Below are 17605 nucleotides of genomic sequence, written 5' to 3'. Positions count from 1 at the left end.
TGGACGCGAGGCCGCCCGGCTCCGGGGAGGTGGTGTGCTGGCTGTGGGTGGTGGTTCGCGGGTGGCGGCGGCGACGGACGAGGGGGTGCGCGCTGGAGGGGACGGGGCTAGGCGCGCAGACTCGTATGGGGTTCCTAAGAGCCAATACTGCTAGGCTGGGAAGCCTCCCCCCCCGGACGCCAGCCCCTTTCTGCTCCATTTGCTAGTACACTCAGTACTCTTAACCTCCTGGCCTCCGGTCTCTGGTGGGTTTTCCCTCTGGTTGAAGCATTCATCCTTGAGCCCCCTCCCCTTGCGCACTCCTCCCATAGAGGCGGTCCCCGCTCTTCGAGCTTTGCAGCCCGGGACCTGGAGGATGCCCTCGCTAGCAGGGTCCCTGCCCTTTCGGGAGCGTCGCTTAAATTATCAAAGCCGACTTTGATCCCCTGCCTGGCCCTTTAGAGCAATTTGAACGACAGACTGACTCGTGGGCAGGCTTTTAAAACCACCCCCTCCAGATGGCTGCAACTTTCTCTCCTTCGCCATCACCTCCTGCGTGTTTGTGCGTTATCTCTCTTCTGCAAGTAGGCTACTGTTCTCTGACAGGGTCGTGGGTTTTGTGGGAAATATCGGCGTAAAGGTTAATGCAAACACGCACCAGATCGGTTACAATTGTTTTCTAAGTTTTCTGGTTTCTTGCATGCAAGTGTGCTGCCACCAGATGTAGCAGTTACACAGCTAGTAAGACGCAGGAGTGCTTTTTGACTAAAATTTCAACTTGCTGTATTTAACTTTAAGTATACGACATAAAATGAAATTTGGGAGAACACGCATTTATGAAGGAAGAATAAATATGCATGGAATCGCGTTTAACGCTCTTTTGTCTGGGAAAACGTTCAGCGGTATTCATCAGCAATTGGTAAATGGGTTGTTCACTCCCAGTTGTGTCTCACAAGGAGACTGTAGCCACATTTTCAAAAAACGTCTGGAAGTCCAAGAGTGATGAATCCTTCAAAGAAACCAGGAGCTTTGATTTATGTAGGAAATGGTGGGGTTAATTTATTTTTAAAATATCTCTCAATATTTACTACCCAGCCTTGACAATTGTAAATCAAGTGTTTTGTGCCCTGAATCTGGTGGTTCAGGCATAGCATTCTTTGTCATTTTGTTCCTGTGAGCATGTGTGAAAGTGACAATAGGCTCAAAGATTGGCATGAATTTGCTCCAGAAAATTCATGGAAAGGTTTGATTTATGGCATCCATTAAACATGCTGAATGCACCGACAGACATTTTCCCCCTTTTCCATCTTACCCTCAACACTGAGTTCTGATTATTAGAAGATAAAAGTTTATTTATTGACTAATTCAAATTTAGTGCATCTGGCGATTTTTCTTTTTGCACTTGAAAATTTGTAAATGAATGTTTCAAAATCTATTTTGTACATAGAGCAGTTAGTGCTTTTAGCAAGCTTCTATTTTTGTAGTTTCATTAAGATGCTAAATGATAGTGTTATCAGGGGTAGTGTAATGAGCGGTGGTAAATGATGGTCTTAGAAAAGCCCGTCTTTTTTTAAAGGCTTTATCTTTTTTTTTTTTTTCATTCTTTCGTTTCTCAGATATTTATTGAGCCATTTCTGTGACCCAGGGACTGTACTAGATACTGAGGACATAGTGTTGAATTGTTCATCTGTAACATCAACTATCACTATTAGTAATTTGGGGCTGCAAAGTCTAGATTGTGAGTTTTTGAGGTTACTTCAACTGTAGTTAAAAAAAAAAAACAACTTCTGTAAGACAAACCATAAGAAACTCTTAATCTCACAAAACAAACTGAGGGTTGTGGGGCGGGGTAGGGAGAGGGTGGTTGGGTTATGGACATTGGGGAGGGTATGTGCTATGGTGAGTGCTGTGAAGTGTGTAAGCCTGACGGTTCACAGACCTGTACCCCTGGGGCTAATAATACATTATATGTTAATAAAAAATTAAAAATTAAAAAAAAACCTCTACTATTCTTCAGTTTTCCTGATGATTGAAAATTCTTAGGGGTTAGAATAAATTAGCTTGGACTTCCAAATAAACAGAATTCTTTCTAGAAGTTTGGATTATAGTAGACTTTTATGTAAAGTAAATTAGTGAATCTTTTGTTACTGAAGTAAGACATGCTTTTGTGATTGTGGTATTTCACCAAGTACCTCTGTGGCCACAGTAATATATTTTTGACCAACCAGTATGTAAGTTAAAACTGTTAATTTTCTCTAGGGTTACATATATTTATCTTGAAGATTCAGTCTCATATATCATTAATGCTAACAGGAATTGCATGTATGAAACCTTAGACATAATGATGGAGACATTTTCTATTGAGTGAGATCCCAGTTTTCATTTTAACAAGCGTTTAGCATCTTTTGTAGGTATACATATTAGTATTACATAAATTGATGGAAGTTGAAAGAGCGTTGGACTTACAGTGACTGTTAATAGTAATAGTTAATATTAGTGGAATGTGATTATATATATCAAGGTGGGAACAAACTTTGTGAAAAATTGAAGCAATTTAATGTAATATATAATAGAAAAACTTAAAAGGCACATATATGTATGTGTACATGTATTTTAAAGTTGTGTGATAAACTGCTTTTAAGCAAACTTAACTTTGAAAATGGGCTATTTTGGGGACGCCTGGGTGGCTCAGTTGGTTGAGCAGCTGCCTTCGGCTCAGGTCATGATCCCAGCGTCCTGGGATCGAGTCCCGCATCGGGCTCCTTGTTCTGTGGGGAGCCTGCTTCTCCCTCTGCCTGCCACTCTGTCTGCCTGTGCTCGCTCTTTCTCTCTCTGACACATAAATGGATAAAATCTTTAAAAAAAAAAAAATGGGCTATTTTGGGGGCACCTGGGTGGCTCAGTGGGTTTAACCTCTGCCTTCGGCTCAGGTCATGATCTCAGGGTCCTGGGATTGAGTCCTGCATGGGGCTCTCTGCTCAGCAGGGAGCCTGCTTCCCCCTCTCTCTGCCTGCCTCTCTGCCTACTTGTGATCTGTCAAATAAATAAAAATCTTAAAAAAAAAAAAAAAAAAGAAAATGGGCTATTTTTGAAGACGTATCATATACCTGTAAAAATTAATTATTTTGAAGTTTTGATGTATTTGAAACCAAAAATCTAATATTATAATCTGATTATTTTTAATGCTGCATATTTTGCCTTTGTTCCTTTCTCACCCTATTCCCATTCTCATCTTAATATAGTTTTACTTGATTACAAATAAAATACACTTTTAAATATTAAAAGATTTAGGAATTTGTTGGAATTTAGGAATATCTGTGATACGGTGTAGACAACTTCTTTTCCTGAGTCCTGAAGCTTTTCCTTTATCAGTCTTGGAGTTCCCTGAGAGGTGCTCAGCAGTATAGTTCTAAGTTTCATGTTGGATCTTTTAAACCTGTGATCTCTATCCCATTTTAGCTTTAAAAATCCTGTAAGGAGATTTGGGAAGTTAAGAAATTGAGTAAATTTCCAAATAGAGGTCAGTTTTGCTTTACTGAGACCTAGGAACCCAGTGTCATATTGTCTAGATGAGCAGATGGGTTTGTTTTGTTTTGGGTTTTTTTTGGCCTATCAGTACATGGGTACTTTTTTATTAGTTATTGCTAAGAATCAAATGATTATACAGAAGATTTGCATTTTCTTTTCTGTTTCATCTTACCAGATCTGAATAATTTGCTTACTTTTATGTAAACAGTGAAAGTAGTTTGATTAAAAAGATAATGTCACAGAGTAAACTGTTGCTGTGTTTTCATGTTTACAGACTGCATCATTTGGATGATTGAGTGATACCTGTAGGGAGTTGTTAAAAGTAAAGGTATACCAGATGACCTTTTAGTTTCTTGAAGTCACTAGTTGGAGGAGGACAGGGTTTTATGTTTAAGGATTTTAGCTTATGAATAGATCCATGTTAGATGCCTCCTTTATAGAAGCGCTTTTTATGCATCAGAGGAGAGAGAAAGGAGGGAATCCTAGAATATAGTTAGCTGTCTGGGAATCTGCCCCTGGGAAACACGTTTTTGGTCTCAGGAACACTTTATTCTCTTAAATATTACTGAGGACTCTACAGAGATTTTATATGGTTATGTCTATTGATATTTACTGTTTTAGAAATAATTTCAAAGTTACTAACTTACCTAAAAATAATAAACTGGTAACTTTTATCAAATTTTTAAATGAATAAAAATTCTAAAACAAAAACTTTAGTGAGACTAGTAGTAGCGTTTAATATTTTTGTAGCACTTTAATTTCTGTCTTATTAGACAGCTGGAGTTGGCTTCTGCTTTTAGTCTCTTGTGATTTATTTTGACTGAGGTACTGTGAAGAGACTCCAGCTTCACATAGATATGTAGTTAGAAAACTTGATGTATTTTAATAGTTCTTTTAGAAATTGTACGTATACTCTGATACTACACCAAAATTTGACAAGTGGCAGGTTTAAAAAAAAAAATGTTACTTACGGTATGGGAGTACATCGTATTTCAGAATTGTCTCCAAGACCCAGAAGAGATCTGTGGACCATACATTTATAGCCTAAGATGAGACCACTGAAAGGGTGGGAAGCATGACAGCTGTCTTCAGGTGTTTCAAAAATATAAATAGCAGAGACAGTAGATCCATTCTGCTGTTATAGAATGTAGACCGTCAGGTGAAAGAAAGGCACGGATGTAATTCAGTATAGTTTGTTGACCAGAATGTAACAAGTGTATAGCAGCTAGACTTGTCCAGCAGTCGAAAAAACTGCTTTTATTGAGCGATTCCAGAAACCAACATAGCACTATATGTTAACTAACAAAATTTAAATTAAAAAACAAGAGTATAAAGTGATAAGAATTTAAAGCGTCTACAGGGACATTTTCGGGTGGGGCAGAGATTCTTATTTTGGATGCTCTTGGATTAAGTGACTTCAGGTCCCACCCCCTTTGAAAATGTAAACATTCTGTGGGTTTTTTGGAAAATAGCTGAATACTGTAGTTAAATTATACTTATATATATATGAATGATTTTGAATATTCTCTTCAGTCACTAGTATGAAACTACTGTTGGCTTTATTTTGCTTTTTTTATTGTGCTTTTTCTCTTAGTATTTTCTGGAATCAACATGTCAGTCTTCCTGAAATCTTGCTAAATTCCCTGTGAAATATAACAAGCTTTGAAGACATTTTAGGGAATCAGATGCTGCTTGTGATACAGTTTAGTAGAGTTTGTAATATATTTGGGCACAGAATTTTAGGATACTGCAGGGGCTGATTTTCAGTTTTGAAAGAGAAACTATCACCATGTATAGTCTTTTATTTGTGATTGTTTATGCAATTTCAGGAGGACGCTGCTTAATCTTTTGTAATGGTTTTAAAGCTAGAGAGTCTGAAAAAGAGGATACATGAAGGGAAAGTCTCTACTTTGATTACTTTTGACCTTAAAACTGCATCTGAGATATAACCAGGACATAAACTAAAATGAAGAGTTTTAGTTCTCATCTTATTCAGAGAATTATGTATGTAATATTTATCATTACCTAGAACAATTTATTTTTTTTAAAGATTTATTTATTTATTTGACAGACAGAAATTACAAGTAGGCAGAGAGTCAGACAGAGAGAGAGGGGGAAGCAGGCTCCCTGCCGAGCAGAGAGCCTGATGCGGGGCTCAATCCCAGGACCCTGGGATCATGACCTGAGCCGAAGGCAGAGGCTTTAACCCACTGAGCCACCCAGGTGCCCCTAGAACAATTCATATTTTAATTTTATAAGGAACATAATCTCTTCTGTGAATTGGGATTAAAAGGTTAGATTTTAGGGAAATTAAGGATAAATTCCCATCTTTGTTGAGGTCAATTTAAGTATAGTGACACACAGCTTGAGACTTCATGTACTTGTTGCATTTGGATTTAGAGCTCATTTTCTCTAGAAGAGCCATAGGAATAAGTCATTTAGTTTCATAAAATTCTTCATGCTTATTAATAATTTTCAAAAGTCTTAGAATAATTTAGAAGAATAGTGTTATGAAGTAGGAGAAGCCTTACGGTACAGATGAGAAAGTACATTGATCATAATTGGAATTCACATGTAGTCCCTGCTTTGCCATTAACTAGCTGTGTAACCTTGGGCAAGTTGCTTATCTCTCTGCTTCAGTTTCTTAAAATGAGAATTGTAGAGCTGAAAGGAACCTTGAAAGCAATTGAGTCCAAACCTCTCATTTTACAGATGAGGAAACTTAGATAATTTGCCCAGGCTTTTACTATGAGAGACTTGGGACCAAAATTCAGTTTTTTGACTCTCAACTTAGTGCTTTTTTCTTTATACTTTGTGGCTTCTTTTCATCTATGAAATGAAGGGTTTTGAATTCATGGCTCTCAGAGGTCTTTAACAGCTCAAAAATACTATTTTTTGACATTTGACCTAATATAACTCACTGGAGGAAAATTTATTGGTGAAAGAAATGTTTCCTGAAGAAGCAATGTGACTTTTTCAAGGTTATGTTTTGGTTTGTTAAGAGAAGATAGCCTTCGTTATGGGGAAAAAAAAAAAAAAAAAAAAAAAAAAATTTTTTTTAAAGATTTTATTTATTTATTTGATAGCAGGAGAGAGACAGCAAGAGTAGGGGGAGTAGGAGAGGGAGAAGCAGGCTTCCTGCTGAGCAGGGAGTCCAATGCAGGGCTCCATCCCAGGACCCTGGCATCATGACCTGAGCCAAAGGCAGACACTTAACGACTGAGCCACCCAGGTGCCCCATGAAATAAAATTTTAAGTTTATTTATGAGCCTGGTAAATAGTGTGCTGAGTGATCTTGTTTTTTTTTTTTTTTTTTTAGAATGATCTACATTCTATAACATTGTAATGAATATATTAAGAACTGTGTTAATTACATAAATGACAGTATGGTACGCTGAAAAAAGTAACTAGGTTTCTGGAGTGTTTGGCCTCCCCCGCCCCCCCAGTGCCTCCACCCCCATTAGGTGCTCTGTTTCTTAGTGTTTTACAGGATTGTCATGATTTCGTAGCAGGTCCATCATGCAGCCTTTTATATTACAGTTTTTATGTTGCCTACTAATGGAAAAGTCTTTAATTCAGAGACTGTTTTTTGTTTATTTCTCTACTCTTGGTGCATACTAGGATGTCCTCTTTAGGGGCGCCTGGGTGGGTCAGTAGGTTAAGCCTCTGCCTTCAGCTCAGGTCATGGTCCCAGCGTTCTGGGATCGAGCCCCACATCGGGCTCTCTGCTTAGCCGGGAGCCTACTTCTCTCTCTCTCTCTACCTCCCTCTCTGCCTACTTGTGATCTCTGTCAAATAAATAAATAAAATCTTAAAAAAAAAAAAAAAGGATGTAAAAAGTTTTGTTGAAGGACTATTATATTTGCTTAAAAATGGAGTGATTACATATCTTAATGTGCTCATATTTTCAGACCCAGGAAGATTCTTATGTTATTTGCTTATTCTTAAGCAAATTATATTTTAGAGCATGATATGCATTGCAGCACCAATGACAGCTACAATTTATTGTTTGCATATATATATTCATTTAATTCTTATAACTCTGTGAGGTATGTACAATTTTTATTCTCATTTTACAGATGAGGAAACAAGCACAGAGAAGTGAAGAAACTTGCCCATGATCACAGTAGTGAATGTTAGGGCTGAGATTTGAACAAAGTCTGCATTTTAACCACAAGGATATATTGCCTGAGATAGAGAAATTTGGTTTTGGTTAATTTCTCAGTTATTTTTCCTTCATAAATTTTAATTTATTAATCAGTCTTTTAGGCTCATCACTTTATCTGTAAAGTTTGTTAATTTTTTTGCATGAGTTTTATACATGTATGAAGATAAGATTAAAAAACAACGCATAATAAGTCCCAAATCAAACAAACCAATTTAGAAAGCTGTACCAGCTGTGCACATCTTAGATTTCATTTTTTCAGATTGTTTAGTTCTTTCATGGGAAATGTTAGTGGTACACTAATGAAAAACCTTATTTTTATGTTTAATAATCTAAATTAGAATGCCATTTATCTTCCTCTTTTGGCCTCATAAGCCCACCACAGCCATAACAAATAAACGTTAACATTCGAACAAAGAATATTCCACTGTCAGGACAAGAGTTACTACTTAGCTGTGGAGGCTATATAACCTTGTGCATAAGGCTCTGAACAAAATTGAAGTGGTTTAGTGGCAGATCTTTGTTATTTGACATGGGCAGGGAAAAGAGGCTTGAAGCTCAGTATGGCACATCTTTAAGAAGGATTTTTAAAGCACTTAGTTTTAATTACTTTATTGCATACAAAACAAATCTCTTGGTAACATATATTATTTAGTACATCTAATGAGAGACAGAATTTGAATAGGTTAATAGGAATTCAAAACATGGTGTGGAAAGATATAAAGATCTGATCCAGGGAGTAGGTTATGAAGCGTAAATCTTCTCGTGTGGCTTCATTATTAGGTCTGAAATGTTGGGAATATCAAGAAGACAAGTTTACCCTTTTTTTTTTTTTTAAAGATTTTATTTATTTATTTGGCAGACAGAACACAAGCAGGCTGAGAGGCAGGCAGAGAGAGAGGAAGTGAAGCAGGAGCAGAGAGCCCGATATGGGACTCGATCCCAGGACCCTGGGATCATGACCTGAGCTGAAGGCAGAGGCTTTAACCCACTGAGCCACCCAGGCACCCAAGTTTACCCATTTTTAAGCAAAAATGCTTATATTCTACAAAGATGCATTACAAAGCCAAATGTGAGTGACTTTTGGGGATGACTTAGAATATTTGTTCCTTTTCATTTAAAGGGATTATTAAGAATTGGTTGTACTCATAAATGTGTGCCTTTCTTGGAAACTAATTTAGCTGGAGATAATGACAAACTTTTCCTAGATTTAGATTTTTAAGTGTCACTGTTAATAGTATCTGCTAGTATTGTTAAATGTGATACATTGTGTGATTTCATTATTCCACACCTGACGCTAGGTATGTGCTTCCTATCTGATGATAATGGGGAAAGTCCTAGGGATTTGTTTGAAGCCAGTCAGATTCATTCTGTCTCTCATGAGATCTGAGGCATGTTCCAATTTTTTTTTTTCCTTTTTGATAAATAGTGTGTTTGCTTCTTTAAAAATACAGTTTTTCCTTTTTCTGGGCACAAGTTTTTAAAAAATATTGTTATTATATGGTTTAGTCAACTTTGTTACTTTTTTTACTTACATGTCTCATTTATGCATATACTTGTTAATGTTCTAGGTACTTTGTAAATAGTAACTCATTTTCTTCCAGCAGTCATGTGAAATAAGCACCGTTATATCCCTGTTTTACAAATGAGGAAATTGAGGCTCAGAGAAGTTAAGTAACTTACTGAAGAACACATAGAGACTATGTAGCAAAGCCAGGATTCAGACTAGGCTCCTAAGTGCATGCTCTTAACAGTTATACTGCTTCTCAACGGGTATTCCTTTGAATAGATGTAATATAATTTACTCAGTTAAACATTATGTAGGTAGCATATTAGTCATGGTTCTCTTGCTTACCTGTGATAAAAACTTAACACATGCTTTGATAAGTTAAAAAAGGAATTTATTAGGTTACATAACTGGGAATTGTATGTGTGGTGGATGGAATGGCTTTGAAAATAGTTTTGAGCCAAGATCTCAAATAATGTCATTGAGCCTCTGTTTCCATTTCTGGTCTTCTAGCCTCTTCTTTTTGGAGCTTCCAGAAGCACATTGCTATTTATTTATTTATTTATTTGACAGACACTAGTAGGCAGAGAGAGAGAGAGAGAGAGAGAGGAAGGGAAGCAGGCTCCCCGCTGAGCGGAGAGCCCAGGTCCCAGGACCCTGGGATCATGAACTGAGCCGAAGGCAGAGGCTCCAACCCACTGAGACATGCAGGCACCCCGAGAAATGCATTGCTTTTTAGCGTGCAACCACAATGGAAAAACAGCCTCTTTCCTGATGTCCATATGTCAGTTAGTTCTGGGTTGATGACGATGTTTTTAATTGTCAGTGTCTTAACCAATCCCTGAGACTTGGGAGATTAAGTACTGGGAGGTCGTTAGTCACTATGGTTCTGGTTAGGGTGAGTTGGGGAACCCACAGAAAATCATGATTGACAATCCCCTTAAGATCATGCAGATTAAGTTGAGTGGCAGTTTTCCTGAGAAAGGGATTATGATGAACAAATACAACTATTGTAGGTAGTTATTTAGGTTATTTCTTTTTCTTTTTAATTTAAATTTTATTTTTTGGCTATTACAGATAATGATATAATGAATATCTTTGAGTAAAAGCTTTTTTTTTATTTTTTAAAAGACCGTTCTCAATGAAATTGTCAGGGTAAAAAGCATGACAATTTCAGGACTTTCCATGAATGTTACCAAATTATTATTTGAAGAATTGTATTCAGCTCATGTATCAAAAATACATGAGATGAGCTTGTATTTTTGAATCAGGTAGGGTTCAACTCATCCTAGAAAGTACTGGACTTCAATATTATTAACACAGTGTCTTGCACTTAACTGAGAGGTTACAAACCTGACACTGAACATGTATCTAATGGAATTTATTAAGTGTATCCTGCAAACTCTTGGCTCTTACTTCTCTTTCTTCCTAGTGTCTTACTTCTTTGTCCTAGTTGACAACATTATACGTAGTTTTTGGATATTGATACCATATGTTAAAAGCATTATGATTTAGAAAGGTAGTGTAGTGTAATAGTTACAAGCATTCATTTGTAGGCCTGGATTCCATTTGGATTTACTACATTTACTAACCTCTCATTGTTTCACCTGTAGATTTTCTTTTCTTTTCTTCCTTCCTTCCTTTCTTTTTTTATATAGTGGTTCTGTTATTTTTTAAATTTTATTTATTTATTTGAGGTGGTGGTAAGGGAGAGGGGGAGAGAGAACCTTAAGTGGGCTTTCCGCCCAACAGGAGGCAGGACTCAGGGCTCAGTCTCCTGACCCTGAGGTCATGACCCGAGCTGAAATTTGAAAGTCAGAGGCTTAACCAACTGAGCCACCCAGGTGCCTCAGGCACCTGTAGATTTTCTTGGTTATAGGATGAGATAGTAGTAGTAACTACTTCACAAGGTTGTGAGAGTTAAATGAGAAATTCATGGTATATTAACCAGTCATTATATGTTAAATATTACTATTACATATAAATAAAATGCTTTCAAATTTAAATTTTTTCTTTGCTTAAATGGTAAGAATAAAAAAGTACTATCTGGATAAAGGTCTCTTATGGCTGGAATACACTTGTTTTTCATGGATTGTCTCCCTGGACTGTTGAATTCTAGTAGAGTGTGTCTGACAGAGGCAGATTTCAGAGGATGTATAAAATTGCTACTTTCATTATTTTAGTTCTTGTAATTCTTTGTGGCTTGAGAGTTGATCAGATTTATGAGATATGTTTACAACGTTTAAGCAGGCACCAAGCACTAGATTTGGATTAGCAGTGTTTATGCTTTATTTTGCTTTTCATACTGCTTTTGATATGCAGAAATACACTTAAAGCATGCATGGAAACTTGTATAAGTGGCACGTGTTTTGTTTTTGTGTGTGCTTATTTGTACCAAGGAGATTGCTTTTATGTGCACTAGGTGCTTAATAATGTGTGTTTGTTAGGGGGTGTGTAGGCAGTGTAGTAGAAGGGTTAGGATTATGGGTTTACTATAGATCTGGGTTTATATCCTTTTTCTGTCACTTCTGAGCTGTTTGACTTTGGTTAAGTTACTTTTTGTTACTATTTGTGTATGTGTGTTCATGCATTGGTGAATTTTTTCTTTTGAGAAGAAAGGCAGGGATAAAAAAACAAGTTAAAAAATTCATTTAAAATCATTTTAGGAGTCATTGAAAAGTAATGTTTAGGTTGCATTTCCTCCTATATATATGTTCTCGTTTTACAGTTTTCATAATTATATTTTAAATTAATGTGTACTAACTCATTTAGTTGATATGTATACCAGAATTTAATCATAATTGTGATCTCATTGCTTTTCACTGTATAATGTGGCATTTGTTACGCATATAATATTTTTTCTTCCTTTAAATTGCTTCTTTGGTATATGTTTGAAGGATTTGGTTTATTGGGCAAAAGGATACAAATATTTTTTATGTGTTATGTATTTTATATTTCATTATATTGTTATTGTTTTCCCAATGGGATAACTAGGATTTGTGAGTCTGTTATTGCTTCTCAGATATGAATCAATTGTCAGAGCTTTTATAGAAGTTTTATAGTTTTATAGAAACCTTATTGACATAGTTTGTTTATTCATTCAGCAAGTGTTTTTGGATCTAGAGCCTAGCACTGGGAAAACAGAGATACATAGATATAGTCTGTACCTCTTAGGAGCTTGGTCACTGTTGACTATGAGGAAGACTGTAATTCATAATACATAATTCATATTTTGAAAAACACCTTGTGGGTCAGGTAAAACAATCTGTGAATTGCCAGTTCTCAACTTCTGACATAAACAGAAGAACTGTAATATAGTTGTAGCATGTAGTATATCAAGGTGTTCTATCCATTGGTTATTTGGTTGCTAGGAAAAAAAAAAACTTAAGCAAAACAGATTTATTATTATTAGCTGGGTATATCTTAGTACCCTGTTAGACCCCTAGGGGACTGAAATAGAAACTGGAAATTCAGGAACCACAGTAGTACTGTTCTCTTGTGGATCCTAGAGCAACCCTTCCCAGCTGTGAAGGGAAGTTCTTTAAAAAGGTAAATAGGAAGGGAGGAAATTGTATTTCTATCATGGAGGTATGAACAAAGTGCTCTCTAGAGAAAGGAATTACACAATTTTCCTTCAACTTATTAAGTAGTATCTTCTTGTTTCAATTGGTGTCTTGATTGCTAAGGAGATGGAACTTAATATTTGTACAAAGACCCATTGCTAATTTTTCTTTAAGTCTGTGTCTCAGGCATTAGAATATATATAGTAGTGATGTCAGTCCTTGTTATAGTTGATGGAACAATTTTCTCCATCATTTTCCTTTTTATGTGTTCGTAAATTTTTCATTATATAAAGTTTTCTACTTTCATTAACTTCAACACAAGTTTTTCCTTGTGAAATTTTTAAATACATGTCTTTAAAAATTATTAGCCTTTAAAGTTCAAGTACTATAATTTTATTGTGATGTAGTTTTTTTTAAAAAAAATATTTATTTATTTACTTATTTGAGAGGGGGAGCATGTGTGCTGGGGGTCGGGGAGTGGGGTGGGATGGAGAGGGAAAATCTCAAGCAGACTCCCTGCTAAGCTCAGAACTCCACTCAGGGCTTAATTTTAGGACACTGAGATCATGACCTGAGCCAAAACCAAAAGTCAAATGCTTAACTGACTGAGCCACCCAGGTGCCCCATGCATTGATCTTAATTTTTAATTTTATATGTTGGTTTATCTTTCATTATTGAGGTATAAAACTTAGAGAAAATGTATGCAAATTTTTGCTCAGTGAATTATTATAAACCACAGTCGGTGTAACTACGACTCAGTCAAGAAACAGAACGTTGACAGCACTTCACAAGCCCTCTCCCTTCTACCATCAGTCACTATATTCTCTCTTCTCCCCAAAGAAATCACTATTCTGACTTGTTATGCCTGTTTTTGAATGTTATATAAATTGACTCACATAATATATGTTTTATTTCTAGCAATTTTTGCCCCACATATTGTTTTTGATATTCATCCATGATAATATCTGTAACTGTAGTTGATTTTCATTGTTTTATGTTACTTTGTATGTATATACCACAATTAATATAATCTGCTGATATTCAGGTTGTTTCCACTTTCTTATTACTACTAATAATGCTGTATGAATGCATTTATACTAATCTTTGCATGTTGAGTATATACCTAACAGTAAATTTATTGGCTTATGTGTATGAATTTGCTGGTTTTCCAGAGTGGTTGTAACAATTTATATTTCCATGAGCACTTTTTGAGCGTTCCCGTTGCTCCACAGCATCACCAACAATTGGAATTGTTAGTATTATTTATTTTTGCTAATCTGATGGCTGTGAGGTGGTATTTATGGTTTTAATTTTCATTTCCCTGATGAGTGAAGTTGTTAACCAGTTTTTTGTATTGGCTTTTGAATATCTAATGTTTATGAAGTGTTCAGATCTTTTGGTCAGTTTTCCTTTGTGGTGTTTGTCTTAAAAAAACAATAAGGTATTTGAAGGAATTCTTTTGTATTGTGGATAAGTACACTCTTTTATTTTTTAATATACTGCCCCCCCTTTCTGTGGCCTATTTTTCCCTTCTTTTTATGGTATTTAAGAAGTATGTCAAGCTCATAAACATGTTTTCCTATATTTCCTCTCGTAAAGTAGGCATTTACAACTGTAAATTTCCCTCTAAGCACTCAATTAGCAGTTAGTTCATCAAGTTTTGATGTGTTTTTGTTTTTATTAATCTCAGGTGTTTTCCAATTATCCTTTTGATTTCTTCTTTGGACCTGTTGCTGATCTAGGAGTATATTAATTTCCACATATTTGTGGATTTCCGCAGTTTCTTTCTGTAATTGATTTCTAATTTAATTCATTTGTGATTGGAGAACATACTTTGTCTATTTTCAGTCCTTTTCAATTTGTTGACACCAAGTTTTATGGCATAGCATATGGGCTGTCCTTGAGAATGTTCCATGTGTGCTTTAGGAGAATGTGTGTTCTCTTGTTGGATGGAGTATCTTCTACATGTCTCTTAGGTCTTGTTGGTTTATGGTGTTTAAGCTTTCTGTTTCCTTGTTAATTTTTGTCTCGTTCTATTTGTTATTGAAAATGGAGTATTGAAGTCTTCCAACTGTTGCAGGGTTGTCTGTTTCTCTTTGATTCAGTCAGTTTTGTGTCATGTATTTTGAGGCTTTGTTGCATGGTGCATAGGTGTTTATAATTTTTATATCTTATAGATGGGTTTACCCTTTATAATATGTTATAAAATGTTTCTCTTCACCTCTAAAAACATTTTAGATATTGTCTGATATTAGTGTATCTACTACAGTTCTGTTACGGTTGCTGTTTGCATGGTGTCTCTGTCCATTCCTTTGCTTTCAGCCTATTTGTGTCTTTGAGTCTAAAGTGTGACAGCATTAGTCAGATCTTGTTCTTTTTAAATCCAGTTTTACAGTCTTTGCCTCTTGATTTTAGTGTTTAGTCCATTCACATTTAATGATATTGATATGGTTGGATTTATGTTTGCCATTTTGCTTTTTGTTTTTTGTATGTCTCTTTTTGTCTTTCTTTGCCTCTATTGCATTCTTTTGCACTGAGTATTTTCTAGTGTAACATTTTAGTTCCCTTGATGATTCTTAAAGTATTTTTTGAGTTATTTTCTTAGTGATTGCTTGAGGGGGAACATCACACAACTTATCAGAATCTAGTTCAGATTAATAACTTAACTCTATTGATATATAGAAACTTTATTTAGCTCTAACCTGTCCTTCCCTTTTTTTTTTTTAAAGCACATTGCTGTTACCAAAAGATACATCACTACAATTATTACTTTATATAATTCTTTGTCTTTTAAAGAAACTGAGATAAGAAAGGAAAACATAAACATACTTATGGTTTATGTACTAACTTATTCATCATTTCAGTTCTTTTCATTTCTTTCTGTAGATTTGATTTACTATCTGATACTATTTCCTTACTCAATAAAGTTTATTTCTGCCTGCCTCCTTCATGCTATTGTCGTCAAATGTTATATTTCTAAACGGTTTTTTTAAAGTTTTTTAAAAGATTTTGTTTATTTATTTGACAGAGATCACAAGTAGGCAGAGAGAGTGGGGGAAGCAGGCTCCCCACTGAGCAGAGAGCCTGATGCGGGGCTCGATCTCAGGACCCTGAGCCGAAGGCAGAGGCTTTAACCCATTGAGCCACCCAGGCGCCCCATATTTCTAAACTTTTTATATCATTGAGCCTAAAAAGGCTCAATGATACAATTATATACATGGCATATATGTAATTACTTTTTAAATTAAGAGAATTAAGAAGAAGAAATATGCAATTATGTTGTCTTTGCTGGCACTCATGTTCTTTCATGTAGATTCAAATTACTCTATGGTGTAGCCAGAAGAACTGATTCTGATTCTTATGACAGTTGCAGTGTGCTATTCAGCCCCTGCAGTGTGTTTTTCATTTTAGTTATTGTACATTTAAACTCCAGAATTTTCATTTAATTATTTTGTAAAATTTCTATTTTCATTGGCATTCGCTATTTGATGAGACATGTCATAATAACCTCCCTTTAATTATTTAAACATGGTTTCCTTTAGTTATTTGAGCATATGTATAATAGCTGATTTGAGCTCTGTCTGCTGAATCCAACATCTGGGCTCTCTCAAAGGCATGTACCATAGTCTCCTTGACCGTCAGATATGACTGTGGTTTTGGCCCTGTTCATTTTGTCTCTTTCCCTGATTTTCCCATTAAGCTTTTGACTGGTTTGTTTCTATTGCTGTCACACCTCAGCTTCCACTAAGTGTTGGCTGATTGCTTTGTTGTTTTCATCAACATCCTGGGAATTGCTTGCTCCACAGTCTGATTGCTGCATTGTCCGGTTTCTGTAGAAGCTAAGGGTTGCCAGTTTTTGAGATTTGTGTTTGCTTTGAGAGGTACCTGCCTTTCTGTTTGCCCCATTCTTAGTAGTTAAACTTCTAGAGAGTCTGTAGCTTTGCTTGTTGCTACTTCTGTCACTGAACTACAATTCTTTTAGTTATTCACCTCCAAGATCTCCATAGTTTTAGGAAATGCCCTAAGGAATGAACTTTTCCAGAGTTGTCCAGATAAAGTCTCTTCCCTTAGGTAGAGAATAGAGCTCTCAGTTCTTAGGGCCTGTTTTTTTTCTCTGGAAGTACCTCTGCTTTGCTTCAGTGGAGTTAGGGAGAGAGAAAGGAGAGTAACTGCTTTTTTTTTTTTTGTTTTTCTTGTTTTAAGAGAGAGGGGGAGGGAGAGGAACTTATGTAGACTCCCTGCCAGGCATGTAGCCTATATCTATCTCACAGGCCTGAGGTCATGACCTGAGCTAAAATCAGGAGTCAGGAAATCAAGAGTGGGATACTTAACTGACTGAGCCATCCAGAAGTCACAAAAGGACATAACTTCTGTTGAAGGGACACCCAGCTGTAGGAGTAGGCCCTTAGGTAAGGATGGTAGTCCCTTTTCTCAGCTTGCCTCTCCTGTGAACAAGTTTTACTTATAAGTGAGCAATTGTGACCCAATATTTTTGGCCTACTATACCTAGAACAGAGCTTCAGCCTTATAAGTGGGAGTTGGTTGGGAGGAGGGACTCCATAGTTTTCTCATCCATTCTTGCCTGGTGTAGAGTTTCTGCAACATGGAGCTGGGGGGGTTGGTGGAGAGAGATGCCAGCATCCTTCTTCTCTGGGGTGAAATTATCCTCTTGGACTGGGATAGGAGAGCTAGCTCCTGGAGCACCCATCTGGTGTAGAACTTCTGGCACATGGCGTTGTGGGGTGTGAATGGGAGTGATTTGTGGCTCAGATGTCACAGATGCTTGCTTTTCTCACCTCCGTTTACTATATTTTCTTGAATAAATGTTTCTCCATTTGTTGTATGCCCTTAGGATGATCTCCA

The 17605-nt window shown here is 36.3% G+C and overlaps 1 protein-coding gene across 3 annotated transcripts in view; it reads left to right on the top strand.

Moving 5' to 3' along the window:
* Positions 1 to 17605, top strand: part of LOC111147873 (tousled like kinase 1) — a 190830-nt gene that overhangs the window by 49917 nt on the left and 123308 nt on the right. The window lies entirely within an intron of this gene.

The sequence above is a fragment of the Enhydra lutris genome, unplaced genomic scaffold (assembly GCF_002288905.1).
Source record: "Enhydra lutris kenyoni isolate GAN:26980312 unplaced genomic scaffold, ASM228890v2 scaffoldscaffold1, whole genome shotgun sequence".
Taxonomy (NCBI): domain Eukaryota; kingdom Metazoa; phylum Chordata; class Mammalia; order Carnivora; family Mustelidae; genus Enhydra; species Enhydra lutris.
This window is presented reverse-complemented; position numbering and strand designations above follow the sequence as displayed.